Below are 17,694 nucleotides of genomic sequence, written 5' to 3'. Positions count from 1 at the left end.
TGGGCCCCTTACTGAATAAGGGAGGCAACCTTGTGACACAGGATGTGGAAAAAGTTAATGTACTCAACGCTTTTTTTGCCTCTGTCTTCACAAACAAAGTCAGCTCCCAGACTGCTGCACTGGGCTGCACAGTATGGAGAGGAGGTGACCAGCCCCCTGTGGAGAAAGATGTGGTTCAGGACTATTTAGAAAAGCTGGATGAGCACAAATCCATGGGGCTGGATGTGCTGCATCTGAGGGTGCTAAAAGAGTTGCGGATGTGATTGCAAAGCCATTGGCCATTATCTTTGAAAACTCACGGCGATCGGGGGAGGTCCCTGATGACTGGAAAAAGGTGAATGTAATGCCCATCTTTAAAAAGGGGAAGAAGGAGGACCGGAGAACTACTGGCCAGTCAGCCTCACCTCAGTACCTGGAAAAATCATGGAGCAGGTCTTCAAGGAATCAATTCTGAAGCACTTAGAGGAGAGGAAAGTGATCAGGAACAGTCAGCATGGATTCACCAAGGGCAAGTCATGCCTGACTAACCTAATTGCCTTCTATAAGGAGATAACTGGGTCCGTGGATGAGGGGAAAGCAGTGAACGTGTTATTCCTTGACTTTAGTAAAGCTTTTGATATGGTCTCCCACAGTATTCTTGCTGACAAGTTAAAGACGTATGGGCTGGATGAATGGACTATAAGGTGGATAGAAAGCTGGCTAGATCATCGGGCTCAATGGGTGGTGATCAATGACTCCATGTCTAGCTGGCAGCTGGTATCAAGCGGAGTGCCCCAAGGGTCAGTCCTGGGGCCGGTTTTGTTCAATATCTTCATTAATCGTCTGAAGGATGGTGTGGACTGCACTCTCAGCAAGTTTGCAGATGACACTAAACTGGGAGGAGTGGTAGATATGCTGGCAGGTAGGGATAGGATACAGAGGGACCTAGACAAATTAGAGGATTGGGCCAAAAGAAACCTGATGAGGTTCAATAAGGACAAGTGCAGAGTCCTGCACTTAGGACAGAAGAATCCCATGCACTGCTACAGACTAGGGACCGAATGGCTAGGCAGCATTGCTGCAGAAAAGGACCTAGGGGTTACAGTGGACAAGAAGCTGGATATGAGTCAGCAGTGTGACCTTGTTGCCAAGAAGGCTAATGACATTTTAGGCTTTATAAGTAGGGGCATTGCCAGCAGATCGAGGGACATGATCATTCCCCTCTATTCGACACTGGTGAGGCCTCATCTGGAGAACTGTACTGTGTCCAGTTTTGGGCCCCACACTACAAGAAGGATGTGGAAAAATTGGAAAGAGTCCAGTGGAGGGCAACAAAAATGATTAGGGGGCTGGAGCACATGACTTATGAGGAGAGGCTGAGGGAACTGGGATTGTTTAGTCTGCAGAAGAGAAGAATGAGGGGGGATTTGATAGCTGCTTTCAACTACCTGAAAGGGGGTTCCAAAGAGGATGGATCTAGACTGTTCTAAGTGGTACTAGATGACAGAACAAGGAGTAATGGTCTCAAGTTGCAGTGGGGGAGATTTAGACTGAATATTAGGAAAAACTTTTTCACTAGGAGGGTGGTGAAGCACTGGAATGGGTTACCTAGAAAGGTGGTGGAATCTCCTTCCTTAGAGGTTTTTAAGGTCAGGCTTGACAAAGCCCTGGCTGGGATGATTTAGTTGGGAATTGGTTGGACTAGATGACCTCCTGAGGTCCCTTCCAACCCTGATATTCTATGATTCTATGGACACAGTGATGCTAAGTGTCATAATGAAGAAACCCCCTTCTTAGTGTATAGAAAGCTGAGGACCAGTTGGGCAGGATCAAGGAACTGCCAAAGGGTCTGGGGAAGGGGCCCACCCAGAGGCACAGGACTTGAAGGCTCCTCTGGAAAAAGACTGTCCAGCTGGGATCCCCTCAGGACTGATAGGGCCTCAAGCAGAGGTCACTGTGAGGACTGAAGGAGCAGACTGTAAAGCAGTGCTTGACACTGGATCTCAAGTAACGATTATATTTCAGTCATTCTACCAACAGATGCTTAAGCATCTGCCTGTACAGCCACTGATAGGCCTTGGCCTGTGTGGCCTCATCATGGATAAATACCTCTACCAAGGGTATGCCATAGTGCACCTGGAAGTTCCAGAAGAGGTTGCTGAGGTAAGAGTAGAGGTAGAAACTGCTGCCTTAATATGCCCCGATCCTAAAGGAATCTCTTATGTGTCTGTGCTGATAGGGACCAACTCCAGACTTGTCAAGGTACTTGCAGATTACTGCAGACAATGAGCTGGGGACTAATACTTAAAAACCGTGATGAGCCATACACTTTGAGCTGAAGCCTGTAGAAAAACTGAGAGAACTAAGAAGGAGATGTCTGAGCTACTAATGAAAGCATTGAGGTAAGTGTGCACGACCCCCGTAGTAGGGCCTGCAAGGACGGAGCTAGAAGTGCTTGTCATGAGTACCTTGCTGCAAGGCAGTAAAGGGGCATTAGCAATCATAGAGCAGTCAGCTGAAGGAGAACTCCCCAAAGGAGTGCTGGTCCCCAGTGGAGTCATAACCCTGTCTGCTGAAGCACAGGAAAAGGTGATTACACTGATTGCTAATGAAACAAGCCATGATGTTTTTGTGAAGCAAGGGCAAAACATAGCAGACCTCTTTGAGCCTGAAACCACTGTAAAACCCCAGTGTGAAATTGAAGTTCCGGCAATAAATCCTGCAAAGTTTGACTTTGAAGATTTGCCATTGTCCGAGGAATGGAAAGATCACCTGAGGAAGAAACTTTGTGAAAGTGTAATTTTCCCAGGTTACTCGGTGGAGGCTTGAGCCAGTTCTGTGTTATATGGCTGAAAACAAACGCCTAGATATTGAATCAGGCCTTTGTTGCTGTTGGCTCCACCTGACAGAAGGGTTTCAATTGCTTTTTAGTGTTCAGGCTGCATCTCCAAGTTCTTCAATGACAGGAGGCAGTTTTCACACTCTCTGGAGTGGCTCCTAACCATGAGTTCCTACCTCAGGGCTGACTGTCAAAAACAGACCAGACCCTCAAACTGATGGTAAATTTTTGTAGATTTAATTAATCCACTGACAAATGTGAAGTCCCAGATCATATAAGAGTCCCACCATGGAGTCACAGTTAGTCCCTGTAAAGGTGTGGGACTCACCCCTGCGGCGCCTTCTGCTGGTCATTGGGAATTAGCTCTTTTCCAGCCTCCGGAGCACCCTCTGCAGGGCCAGTGTCCCACTTGTAGCTGGTTCCCATGTTCCTCCCAGGACCCAGTGCCCCTTGTCTCTGAGTTGCTGCCCCTTGGCAATACTCCTGCAGTCTCAGGGTCTCCCCACCCAGAGGAACATGCACCCACTATTCCCATCTCGCCTCAGTATAAGGCTACTGCCAGTCATTGTCTAGCCCCTACACCCTGGGGCAGACAGCAGTATCAGCCAGCTCATCACCAGCAAGGCTGGGTTTGGACCTGCTGCCTTGGCTTACTCCTGGCCTGCCCTCTGCAACCTCCAGTACCCATTGGCCTTTGCTAGGCCACAACCTGGGGCTTTCCAGGCTGGAGCTCCCCAGCTCCGCTGCCTTTCCCCAGCCCTGCTCCACTCAGGTATTCTGCTCAAGTCCCTGCAGCCAGATCCCTCCCTCTCAGAAGCTAGAGGGAGTCTCTCTGGCTTCTGGCCCCAGCCCTCTTGTAAGGGCCAGCTGGGCCCTCATTAAGCCAGCTTCAGCCTGACTGGGGCAAGGCCCTCAGCTGAGGCTGCTTTCCCCAATCAGCCCCGCTTTCCCTGCCATAGCCCTCTTCCTGGGCTATTTTAAGCCTTTTCAGGCAGGAGCGAGTGACCACCTCGCTACAGTACCTTTAGATTTTCTAGTCTTTCTTGGTACCCAGGCCAGCTGGACTTGGTGATAAATGGTCACCCAGTAAAACTTAGAACAGCACTAATAAAAACAATGGCAAATAGGATTTTAAGTATTTTAGCTTACATATCTTTAAATACTATCAAATATATTATGTTATATGCACAAACAGAGAGAGGGAGGGAGAAAATATATGTATGGAAGGGAAAACTAAATTGAGAAAAATGTACATATTACAAAAATAGAAAAACTTAATGCACACAAAGTAAATTCTTAATGGCCATAATAAGTATAATTTTTATATAGATGTAAGATGAACTCAAAACAGGAAATAACACTTGAAACTTGAAATAGAAAAGTTAGTAAGCAACAAGCACTAATTCTAAGCACATAAACCTTTTCTGAATAATGAGCCACATACTGCCAAGAGAGATAGTTAGAGGTCTCTAAACTCATCTATGCTATCATTACATTTATCGTTTACACTTTGAAATCTGGCCAGCTCAGTACTTCTGTTACTATTCCACTACCTTAAAGTGTAAGACGTGAAAAAAATCTTGTGTACAGTATCTCATAGTTTTCTAATTTAAACTTTTTTCTTACTTACTAATCTTTGTGCAGAGGTCCTATATCAATAAACAGTGTAAATCAATGTCATTGAAATATACCAAATGAAAACAGCAAATTATAATGGACTGTAATTCATTCAAGTTTAACAGTACTGTAGCAATCCAGTTCTTGAACGTCAATGGACCTTAATCTTGCTTCCATTTAAATCAAATGGAATATTGCCCTGGACTCCAATTAGAACAGGCCTGATACAAGTCATTGCAGTAAGGAATGGTGAAAGAGATCTGGGTTCTATTCCCAGCTTGTGTAACTCTCAGTGGCCTTGCTCAATATATAAACAAGATTTGGAAGGGCACAGAATCATTAAAACCAGTCTGTGGAAGCAGTGAATCTAGAACTCAGAATGCCCCAATCCAAAAGCTATTTTGATAGGAGTGGTGGTGGTAACAGTAGCCACGATTTTATTCGAGCCCTATTCAGTGATTTAGTTGTTTGACATACTGAAGCAACACACCAGGGGAGTGCATACGTTGTGCTAATGGAATGCTGACAGTTTTTGGCAGTAAATCAAGAACAAGCTCTTGCAAGTGAAACACAGATGGAAAATGGCAATTTTCAATATCTTATAGCTTGGCCCAAATCTGGATGGATTTTATAGGACTAGCAAAATGCAACTCTCACACCCAAGACTATACCCTACTAAATTGCAAAATCTTGCTACAAACCACAGGCATTCAAGCTCTTCCAAAATGTATATTGTTGGAAGAATTTTTAAAACAAAGTGTTAGACATTTTCCCCAAATACAATAAAAGCTGTTTTATCTGGCACTTCACCAACCGGAAATGATCTTCATTGAAATTCCGGTTTATAGTCTGGTTGGTGTGGGGCAGGCAGGGGGTTGGAGCGTGAGCTTCGGGAGAGCACTGGGGTGTGGGAGGAGGATCAGGCCAGCGGGTTGGGGCATGGGAGCTGGTGCGGGGTGCCAGATCTGGGGGACACTCACTTCGGACGGCTCCCCACAAGCGGCAAGCTGTCCTGGCTGCTCCTAGGTGGATACATGGCAGGCAGCTCAGACTCTACGCGCTGCCTCCACCTGCAGGAGCTGCCCCTGGAGCTCCTATTGGGCACGGTTCCCAGCCAATAGGAGCTGCAGAGCTAGTGCTCAGGGCTATATCTGAGGACACTGCTGGTCAGAATATGGGTCTACGTCATTTCTGCTTTTTGTTGTATTTACGTTCCCAATTTGGGAGCATTCCTATACAAGAGAAGCATTTGGCCTATAGTACAGAACTCTGGATTTGATCATATAGGTACCTTATAGAAATACTCTGCTTGTTTTCCTGGACAAACCAGCAATCTCTGCTGATACTCTTTTCAGCAAACATCAAGCCTATATAGAGGCCAATAGCTTATTTTTGAAGCTACAGAGCTGAAGGGGAAAAAGGGGAGGGGGAGACTTTAGTGATTCTGTAATATCAATACATTATTTTAACCTTAAAATCCTCCCCAATTTATGTTTTCTATTACTAAAACCAAGAAACACATAAGTTTAGTTAGATAGCACCAAACTGTGCTCCATTTCTACTTTATATTGTTTGATTTGATGATACTGTCAGAATATTCCCCAAAAGAGTATATATCACTGTATGGTACCAAATTTCTCCTATAGGTGAGCAATCCTATATGATAGCTGTGGCTTCTGTTCGCTTTAAGATGACTTTGACATCTGATGACATTATCCTAAAATATTTGTCCACTGCCTGACAACATGATGGATGGGCCACATAAATCAAATCATCTTGTATCAAGTTTATTTTTCAAATAATATCTGAACTTAAATTTAGCCATAAAAGGTATAGAAGTGTCATTTGTTCTCCTGTACCTCCCTGTCAAAATAAAAATCAGAACAGACAATATTCTGTGAGAAAATTTATATATTTATTTATAAAAAAATTATTGCCTACCAATTAACAAATAGGATTGCCACAGTAGAAAGACACTCACCAGGATAAGGAAAATTTGCCACTTGACAATTTTATTACAATACAACCAGCAACCACTAATTCCCAAAGGCTTGATGTTGGGAAGAAGTATAACCTAATACTTTGTCATTTAACTATTTATGAAGGGACTGGGAGATATTGCTAAGGCAAAGAACATGCTGAGACTCAAAAAAGGTTTAGATATGGATAACAAGAATATCTTTTCTCATTACCACTAGGTAAGATTAAAATGTATAAGAGATTTCAATAATGTAGATACTAAAACACTACCTTGTGGGAAAGCATTCTTCTGTTATGGCCACTGGCTCTCTTTACCACTAAAAGTCACAAAGAATCTTCTGCTCTCTAGTATGGTCTGTATGAGCATGCTCCCCTCACACAAAGAAGCTAGACTGAACTTAATTCTGCCTGCCACTAGATTACAGGATGCCTGAAACCTACTCACATCAACAGCCTCTACATCCTTGCAGGTATTGTTTTTCCTGGTATACACTGGGAAGTAGTAGAGTATAGCGCACCAAGCAATGCACAGATCCAGATCTATATAACACTGATGCTGAGTTCACTGAAGTCACGACAAAGTTTTCTTGCAACTGTTAAACCCCCAACATTGTCAACCAACCAGACATGGGTTCAGTTTTGGCAAACCAGAGTAGAGAACAACCCTGTAGCCGGTGTTCTCCATCTCCCACCAGTCAAGCACTTATCATCTGGTGCAGATCAGCCCTAGACCATATGGCATTGCCTAAATCAACTCTGCACTGGAGCTGGCCAGCCTTGAGACATGATAGTCAAGTGAGGCTACATCTCTGGCCCTAGTATCTGTGACTGTGGCAGAAAGCCTCAAAATACAAAGCATCTCCTGTGATGCCAGCTGCTTGAGCATGAATGTTCTTCCAGGGACCTGGCAGAGTGCAATGATCAGGCAATCAGATGTGCATAGATGTGGTGGGAAGAAAGAAGAACAGATATCTATCCTCATGATTCAGTGTAAGCCAACAACCAACTGCCTGGTATTAGTAAGGAATTTCCCTCACAGGCTTGTTATTGTGTAATAGTCTATTATGAGGATTTTACACTTTCCTATGGGGCCTATGATATGGTTACTGTCACAAATAGAATACCACAGTGGATGGACCATTTATCTGATCTGTTATGGATATTCCTATTTTCCTACAGTCACACAACACTGTTATACATAAAGATCTAGTGGCCAAGGAAATACTAGAAGCAGAGGAAGTATGCTTCTTCTTCCTCCTCTCACGGGGTCATGAGATTAGATAGCAAGAAATAATCTACTCAGAAGAAGAAAAGTATCGCCAGATAGCTGCTAGCAACCTCACTTATCTATAACAGCAAATCTTTCTACACATATCACCACAAAAAGAAAAAGAAAGGGGGGAAATTACCTGACCCTTAATATCATGCTCTCTGCAATCAGCCCAGTGCCTTGATAGTCTAGCAATTCAGTGTAATTTGGTGGAACAAATCTTATGACTTGGAATATTGTCAAGGAGGGTAGAGCATGTACAGGAAGGACAAGCTGGGCGGTAGGGTGGGGGGGAGGAAGTGTTGCATTATACATCAAGAATATAAGTACATATTCTGATTTCCAGGAGATGAAGGGCAGACCAGTTGTCATGAAGTTAGATATTAGGAAAAACTTTCCAACTAAAAGAACAGTTAAGCTCTAAAATAGGCTTCCAAGGGAGGCTGTGGAAGCCTCATCACTGGAGGGTTATGAGAATAGCTTAGACAAACACCTGTCATGGATGGTCTTAGTTTATTTGGGCCTGCCTCGGCACATCTAGAGGTTCTTTCCAGCCCTACATTTCTATGATTCTATGATAATTGCTTGATTACTACTGTCATAGTATAATTCCCAAATCTGGACCTTAGCGTCCAAAATATGGGTATTAGCATGAATTCCCCTAAGCTTAATTACCAGCTTAGATCTGATAGGCTGCCACCAATCAGGATTCTGAGTACCTGATAAACTCTGGTCTCCCCAAACCTTCCCTGGGGACCCCAAGACCCAAATACCTTGAGTCTCACAACAAAAGGAAATAAACCATTCCCTCTCCACTCTTTACCTCCTCCCTGGGTACACTAGGAGATCACCGTGATTCAATTCCTTGAATCACCACACACAGAGAGGAATGATACTTTCCCCCAGAGGCAATCCAGATTCAAGCTCCGTGAATCTAAAACAAAGGGATTCCACCCTTCCCCCCCTTCTCCTTCTCTGTTAAGTACAGCCTCAATTCCCTTGAGCCTCAACAAGGGGGAAAAAAATCAGGCAGGTCTTAAAAGCAAAACTTTTAATAAAAAGAAAGAAAAAATAAAAGGTCTATCTCTGCAATTTAGATGGTAAAAAGTTACAGGGTTTTTCAGCTTATAGACAATAGAATGAAAGCTTTCTCCAGCAGAAATACAATTTAAAGTACTTTCACTCAAATACACATTAAAACTCTACCAGCCAGATACACAGTTGCAAATACAGAAAAACAATTAAAAAGACTAAACTGTCTTTCTACTTTTGTACTTACAAAATTGGAACAGAAGATTAGAGAGCCTGTAGGTATGTGTGGTCACTCTCAGAGCCTAGAGAGAACAAAGCAAAACCCCAAAACTACAAACAAAGGCTTCCCTCCACCAGGATTTGAAAGTATCTTGTCTCCTGATTGGTCGTCTGGTCAGGTGTTGCAGGTCACTGTTGGTTAACCCTTTACAGGTGAAAGAGACATTAACCCTTAGCTATCTGTTTATGACAACTACAGTAATTGATTATGTGGCCCTTTGATGGCATTTCCTTTCATAGAACTAGCCTCATATTGCAATTCTTCAATAAACTGAACAAATTAAATGGCAGGAGGCAGGAACACTAGCAGAGAATATCTGCTTGAAATCTGACCAACTGTGGCATAACAATTTCATATCCTCCTTCTCAATTATAGCATCTGCTAAATTTTAACCAATTGAACTGTACAGTTTACTTTCTTTTCGTGCAGCTGCATTCTGTTATTTAATAATTAAACATGTCATTTTTAGACATGCTGTGAATGAGATTTTGGAAGATCTTTCCCACTATTCATGATTAATTTAACTGCCAAAACAATGGACCTGATTCTTCTCTTATTCACACTGGTATAATTCACAAGTAACTGTTGAAGTTAATGGCTTTATATCAATGCAATCAAGAAGACAGCCAGGTCCAGCTATTCCACCTGACAACATTGAAATTTCAGGACTAGCTGAAAAAGAGATGTCAGAATAAAATGGAATGTTTGGGGTTACTGTATCTTTGGGATGATTCAAGTCTGAAGATCAATAAACTACTGTTCTTATACAGATATTGGATCACCACTTACATTGACTCAAAATTTAACTTATAGGGTCTTGTAGCAGAGAAAAGCTTGGCTACATATAAAACTCTTCAACTTATTTATAATTTATCATCATGTTAATTTCATTGCTATAGGGTACAAGAGTTGTTCAAATATTGGTTATCAAATTATGTATACAATAAACATATGGTTAATAAATTGGACTTTTCATTGTTTATCTAAATTGCTCTGCAAGTAAAACAGTGCATTAAGAGATTTTCAAAATAAAAGCTAGAAAATGAACTGAGCCCAGATCTTTGACTTGCAAGGCCACAGTAACCAGAAATGGGCAACATTAACATAGAAGTAAGATTTCATTCCCCTTATTAAAATTCTGTTAGTCTCTTCTGAAATCCTCATGGTATTTTCTGATTTAATTTCCCCAAAAGCAATATATTTATGACACATTACAATCCATAGTTTTTATGATGTCATAGAATGATGTATTCTGGGCTACCATCCGAAAAACCAGGAAGTATTATACCATTAGCATTTCATAGAGAAAAAAAGCAGAATTTAAATCTATTCTGTGCTGAATACCACTCCCAATCCTAAACAATATGGGGAATCTGCAGAGGAGTTTGAGTTTAACTCAATATTCATGTTTGTTTTCCAATTCACCTTTAAGACCTCTTCACTATTGGACACTTCTGCTCACAGAACCATAAGAAATGTATAAACATTTTAAGAAGGATGAGCATAAAGTCTCATCACTATTCAAAATCTTTAAAAATGGGAGCTATATTTTAAATGGCTTGGTGCTTATTAAAGCCAAACTTAGGAAAACCCCCTCCTGCATAAAATACTATTTTAAATACATATCTGAGGTGCAGTACTGTAGGATCCTCTTAAATTATAATTAGACCAATTTATAATAGAATTTATTAGAATATTTCATTCTTCATTGAAATATACATGAAGTTTAAAACAGATCAAAGTGATTATTCATTTTAAAATGTTCTAGCAATGTGTCAGCAATGCCTGATTGAAAGCCTCAATTAGCTTCTTAGGCTTTGGTATATGATAACCTATTGTTCTAGCAGCATAAATAAAGGAACTGCTGAACTTAACTATCCAGATGAAAGACTCACTGCAATCTTGTGACTTGTACAGAAAGGATCAACATTTTCAGAAACAGCTTCCAACTGAAACCCCCATTGACTTAAATTGCAGCAGCATTGGCCCCACATCTACCTGAACAAATAAGAGAAAGTATGTGTATGTGCTAAGTGTGAAGTTACAAGTACTGTATCTACCTGATTTGCATGTGCAAATATAGGTTCTTGAGCTTGGAATCAGATCTGCATGGGCATCCTCTGGCATTCATATGAAAACCTATTGAAGTCAATTAACATTGTGGGACCCATAGGTGGCCCTCTGAGAAGTCAGGCCACAGACATGGGTTTAGGTGCCCAATTTTGGTAGCCCTTCAAGCTATGAATGGAGCACAGGCAACTAAAGCAGGAAAATAAAACAAACAAAAGAAAATCCATTCTAGGAAGTTATCCTGGACGTGCTACTGAAGTTCCCATAACTCAAGATGAAAGCCTCCTAGACCTTCTGGGTTAAGAAAAACAAAGTCTCTGTTCCTTCCTTTTCTTCAGAAAGAAGAAACGGAATTCAAATCTTCTTTAAATAAACAAACAGACTGTACACAAAGAGAATCCTAATTCCTCCTCCTGGGAAAATTCCAATAGGCTTTCAACAAACTAACTCACAATCTTCCCTGTGTGAGCATCTTCAGCACATCTACATGCCTGCACAGCAACTCCCAACAACTGATTTCTTCTTCTTTTTAAATGCTATGATCTAGTTTTGTAGGAGGCTAATGAGCCCCAGATGTTTTCAGATCTGGTGAGTTCACTCTTTTTTCCTCTCTTGTCTGGAAACTCATGGCTTCCCGACCATCCTGGGTCCCGAATGTGTATCAGACCTGGCCACAGCCCAAATTTTGAAATTTTTGAGATGTGTGGCCATTCTGCCTCTGAAAATATGAGTCTTTCGCATCCCAGAGTTAAATATTTATCAATAGTGTATCTCTGTCAGAAGCCATTTTGAGTATGTCTACACTGAGATAAAAAACGCACGGCACTGAGTCTCAGACCCCACGTTTGCTGACTCAGGCTCTTGAGGGTTGGGATTTGGGACTAAAAAGAGCAGCATAGTTGGCAAGCAAAGGAACAGGATGTTGGACTCCAGAAGACAGTCCATCCTAGAAAGAATATGTCCAGGAGCTTTGCTGGCAGGTGGCAGCCATGCCTCTGGCTAGTTCACATTATTGTTGATAGGCTTTCTGGACTCTTGCATTATGTTAGATTTTTTAAAACTTGCTGATGACCTATATACATGTGATATTTCTATGCAGAAAATCAACAATATTAAAGGGTGTGTATGGCAAGAGATTAGGATGCTTGGAATCTCACCTTGAATGTCACCTTTCTATTAACTACTTTCATAAGAAAGTTGGGAAGGAAGTAACAAACGGAACTGCAGGAAAATAGTTTTTCCTTCACAAAACTGGCAGACCCACTGCTGAGCCATGAACTGGTAGGGCTTGACCTATTCAAATGAAAAATATAGACACTATAAGGGAGCACATTTCCAACATCGACAAATCCAGTTTCAATAATTTTGAGCTGAGCTTACACAGTGCCTCTCTAAACGCTGATTCTTTGTCACTTTATTAATACAAAGCCCTAACCCTCTAGAAGATCTCTAGGATTTGTATCAATAAAAGAGGTTTTCCTTTTCATCAAAAAGTATTTTGAATTGACACTTGTCAGGACAGCATGGCTCCATACAAGATTACACTCAAAAAATCTCAACATTTGTTGCCCCCACTCACTGCTTTCTTTTTAAAATACAAATGTGTTCAGGTCATACATTATGAATTACCTTAATTTAAGTATAATGATGGGGAGCAGAGCAGAGAAGGAAACACAGAAACTGCCTCCTAAACATTGTTAAAACCCAGATGTAGTACAGACAGAAAATAAAGGAATTAATCAAAATAGACTGACCATTATACCCCCATTCACTTAGATTGTTCTTATTTTATGCACTATGCAGGCTTTGGTGATGTCTATACATGAGATGGGTACCCAGAAGTCACCTACTACAGGACAGGCCAAACAAGGAAAATAACAGAACATCACTGGCCATCAAATACAGCTGCCCGCTAAAACCTTTCCAGCACATCATCAACAATCTACAACCTATCCTGGAAAATGATCCCTCACTCTCACAGACCTTGGGAGACAGACCAGTTCTCGCTTACAGACAGCCCCCCGCAACCTGCAGCATATACTCACCAGCAACTATACACCACACCACAGAAACACTAATCCAGGAACCAATCCCTATAACAAACCTTGTTGCCTACTCTGTTCCCATATTTATTCTAATGACACCATCAGAGGACCCATCCACATCAGCCACAACATCAGGGAGTCATTCGCCTGTACATCTACCCATGTTATATATCCCTTCATGTGCCAGCAATGCCCCTCTGCCATGTACATTGGGCAGACCAGGCAGTCTCTACGTAAAAGAATAAATGGACACAAATCGGATATCAGCAATGGTAACATGCAAAAGCCAATAGGAGAACACTTTAATCTCCCTGGACATTCTAGAACAGATTTAAAAGTAGCCATAATTGAACAAAAAAAACTTCAAAAACAGACTTCAAAGAGTAACTGCAGAACTAAAATTCATTTGCAGATTTAACACCATTAATTTCGGCTTGAATAGGGACTGGGAGTAGTTGGCTCACTACAACAGCAACTTTCCCTCTCCTGGTATTGACACTTCCTCATTAATTATTGGGAGTGGACCACATCTACTCTGATTGACTTGGCCCTGTCAACACTGGCTCTCCACTTGTAAGGTAATTGCCTTCTCTTCATGTGTCAGTATAATAATGCCCACATCTGTAATTTTCACTCCATGTATCTGAAGAAGTGGGTTTTTTACCCACAAAAGCTTATGCCCAAATAAATCTGTTAGTCTTTATGTGCCACCCGACTCCTCATTGTTTTTATACACACCACTGCCATCTTCTGGATGGAATTAGAACTGATAAATTATGTCAGAAAAGCCCTAATACTATCACTGCTAAAGGGAATTCTTCTTTACACTGCTCAAGTGGTAGGGTGAATTGCGCCCATCTAGCTCTCCACACTCATTTCCAATCCAATGTGGAAAGACTGGAAAGAGGAAGACAGTCTGAGAAAAGAGGATCAGATAGCAGAATTCCCTCCACCCCTCACCAAAAACACCACAAAACAAACACCCCCCCATGAAAATACGGAGTATATAATTAGGCTTGTGTGTGCGCGTGCACACACACACACACGTCTACTAATATCAGTGTACCTTGGGCTGTTCTGGCCTTAAAGAAGGTTTGTCCATCAGATAAACTTTGAAAAAAAAAACAGAACAAAATCATATTTGTGGGGGGAAAATTGCATAATTATCTTGACAAACCTCATAGTCTGTCTGGTTCTCAAAAAACTCAAGTATACCAGGTTCAATGAATTCATTTATATATATTACACACACACACAAAGAAAAAACCCCAAACACTTTCTTAAGTAACACTTAAGATTGCTAAAAGAAATTCAAGATGTTCTACTGAATATATGGGGGTGGGAGGGAGGGACAAAGAATGTAAGAACAAAAAATCCTGTTAAAATATGGAAGACACAAGCTAAGTTTACATAAATAATTCTGACACCAGACTAAACACTGAGTTCACACACACTATTAAATACAAAATTCTCAGTGGCTAGCAACTTTGTTCATGTTACAAAACACGCTGCACAATAGCTGCAAAGTATAAATTAACCACATAATAATAGTTGACAAAGTGGGGTTCCCTTCCATCAGATCTTACCAGATCCATCAGCTGCCAAAGGAACTAGGAGTGTTTTTTTCTCTATAGCTACCACAAGGCAGTTTGATACATTGCCCCACCATGACTCCCATGACTCTGGGCATCTCATCTCCTGGTAGTTCTGTAACACATATGTAATTAGTACTAAAAGCTGGAATTGCCCAGACACAGGAGAAGACAGACAAAATACAGGGGATGTGGTTTATTTAGGCTGCAATTTTATTAACTTCCCTGGGAACTATGCAGTACTAACTCATACTGTACAGGTTATGCTTCCTCACTTAATCTTTTCCACCAGGAGGAGGGCTGCTGTTAGCCTACCACCACTCAGCTGGTTCCAGCCCACTGCCAGGACTCCATCTCTCTCACACACACATATTTGTAGGTTAAAGGGTTCGGGAAAGGGGATTGTCTCCTCATTGTATCAGACATTAAGAATTGTAACCCCCCTCCTCAGCTTCTTTAGGAGCATGCCTTCTCCTAAATCCACTTCTAACTCTGATTTATCAGGGAACTAGTGCCTCCCCGCCGCATGGAAAGAATACCTGCTGAATTGCGACAATCTGAACTGTACCTCCTGACCTACCCCACTGGGTCCCTGAGCTGCTGTGGGAAAGATGAAAAAAAAAAAACACTCCTGCCCCAGCCAATCTGAGGGGAAAACTCCTTTCCAATCCCCAAAGAGGTGACTAGCACCATGCCCACAGCAGACCAAAAAAAGAAAGAAAAGAAAAATATTTTTTTCTGTGCTAATCCCAGAGGTGGGAGATGCTAATTCAAGAATGAGATGGGGCTCATGATGAAAGGAGAGTTCATATACTTGCATTCAGCTGTACAGGGGCCAACATACCCTGAAACCTACCAGTTCCAGAGATCCACCATTGCAAGAGTTGGGCAAAGTGAGTATCAATCACCACCAAATCTTAATTCTCCACTCACTCACAAGGGTGGCTACATTCTACTTTCACTTTGCACAGATATAAATGACTACAAAAGTTGAAAGGCAATGAAGGACCAGATCCATTGGGCCCAGCAACTGATTACTCTATGGCCCCTTTGCACCATCTGCAGATTTAAAAGAACTATGGCCGAGGTAGAAGTACCTCTGGGAAATACCATCAACACAAAGAGGTTGTTCCCAGCTGTACTAGAGCTACAGAAACAACTTTATGCTGCCCCCCATCCCAGCATTGCTGCACTCTGACTAGAAATGGGGAAGGGGCAACCATGGATGGAGCATTGCTTCACTCTGCCTTCTCTCTGCTATTGGATGGTGGATGCCATCAGATTATAAATTAGAGCAATCCTAAACCTGTTCTGGTTTGCACTGGGGTTTAGGTTAGCTCCCAGGTGGCCTTACAATATTGAGAGCTGCATGGTGGCTGAAAGATATGTAACTTACATGCAAGGACACAGGTTGAAATAAATGATCACTATCAAGACACAGTGAAAATGAAAAGTCTGGCTGAAAGATATGCCAGCTATAGGAAAAGCAGTTAATGTGAATTACATAGCAGACACCAAAATCTGTCAGAAAACTGTTCCAAGTCATCCAGGCTACTGGGCCACTCAGCCCTGGGAAGGCAGTAACTTGATTTCATGCAAGATAATAAAATGCGTTGAATTTAGTTGTGGCTTATGCTTTTCCCAGGTGAGTACATATGATGAACACTAAGAATATTAAGGCATTGCAATAAATATTTGCTGTTTGTGGGGGAGGTGATTTATGATGAGGTACGGGTGATTTTTTAAACTTAATAACTAAGCTTAAAACATTTTAATTATGACACCATTAGTATACTCCCATTTTTTTTTTAAAAAAGGTACAATTGACATGGACCTCAGTTCAAGTAGCATATCTACTGGACAAAGCTTTGTAAGTCAGCTACCCACGCCTGACACATCCCTGGTTTGAAATCAAAGTTTCCCTTCTTCTAGGCAAGCTGCCCACTGAAACTACCAAACCCCTTCTGTTCCAACAAGACTTATTTAAGGCAGACTTTATTCACCTTGACATCCTTGTCATAGGGCCTGTGTGATATTTTATAGTGGTAGCTGCACCACCAGCTACCCCACCATGTCCCGCTCAGATATGCTACCAGTTACTTATTGGATATTCACAGCATCCTGCATCTGCAGAATGTTCCCCTATCCTCCACCCCGGGACGTACCTGATGAAATGAAGACCTGAGAGTTATATTGGTAGGATGACTTTTACGATCATTGTGGACAGAAGATGACCAAGGGTGAGGTCAAAGTCTCTGTACATGGACCAGATGTCAATAGACCTTAGCGAGACCCATTTGCACAACAGATAGGTGTACAGTCATGAGTTTTGGAAGAAGGCTATAAAAGTCATTGATTCTTTATAGGAAAGTGGCAAGAAAGAAGAAGATAATAAAAGAGGATTTATAGTTTTACCATTTTTCTTTCACACTTAATAAAATTAAAAATCACAATGAATATACTTATTGAAAAAAATCAGCCTTAAATCATTTCAATAAACCTAACATTCAAAATAATTCATAAATCACAACTGGAAGAACTGCTGCAACTATTTTCTTTGGGAGTTTGGAAAGGATGGTTTTCCACAGCCCACACCAGTGCCCCCTGTTGAGGAGAAGGACTGTCACAAGATGCTAAGCACAAAATAGGACACTAAGTGTCCCATTTTAGCCATCTAAATATCCAGGACAAACTAGGGTAAAAGAATACATTCCTGGGGGAGGGCGGGAAAAACAGGACATGTCGAATCATAGAATATCAAGGTTGGAAAGGACTTCAGGAGGTCATCTAGTCCAACTCCCCATTCTAAGCAGGACCAATTCCCAACTAAATCATTCCAGACAGGGCTTTGTGAAGCCTGACCTTAAAAACCTCTAAGGAAGGAGATTCCACCACCGTAACTCATTCTACATATGAATTACCTGACATGGACATTTCAGATCATAAGGGTTCTCCATATGTTTCTAAAGAATTTTGACTATTCCTCAAGA

This window comes from Gopherus evgoodei, chromosome 2 (genome assembly GCF_007399415.2).
Source record: "Gopherus evgoodei ecotype Sinaloan lineage chromosome 2, rGopEvg1_v1.p, whole genome shotgun sequence".
Lineage (NCBI taxonomy): Eukaryota > Metazoa > Chordata > Testudines > Testudinidae > Gopherus > Gopherus evgoodei.
Note: the sequence above shows the minus strand (reverse complement) of the source record.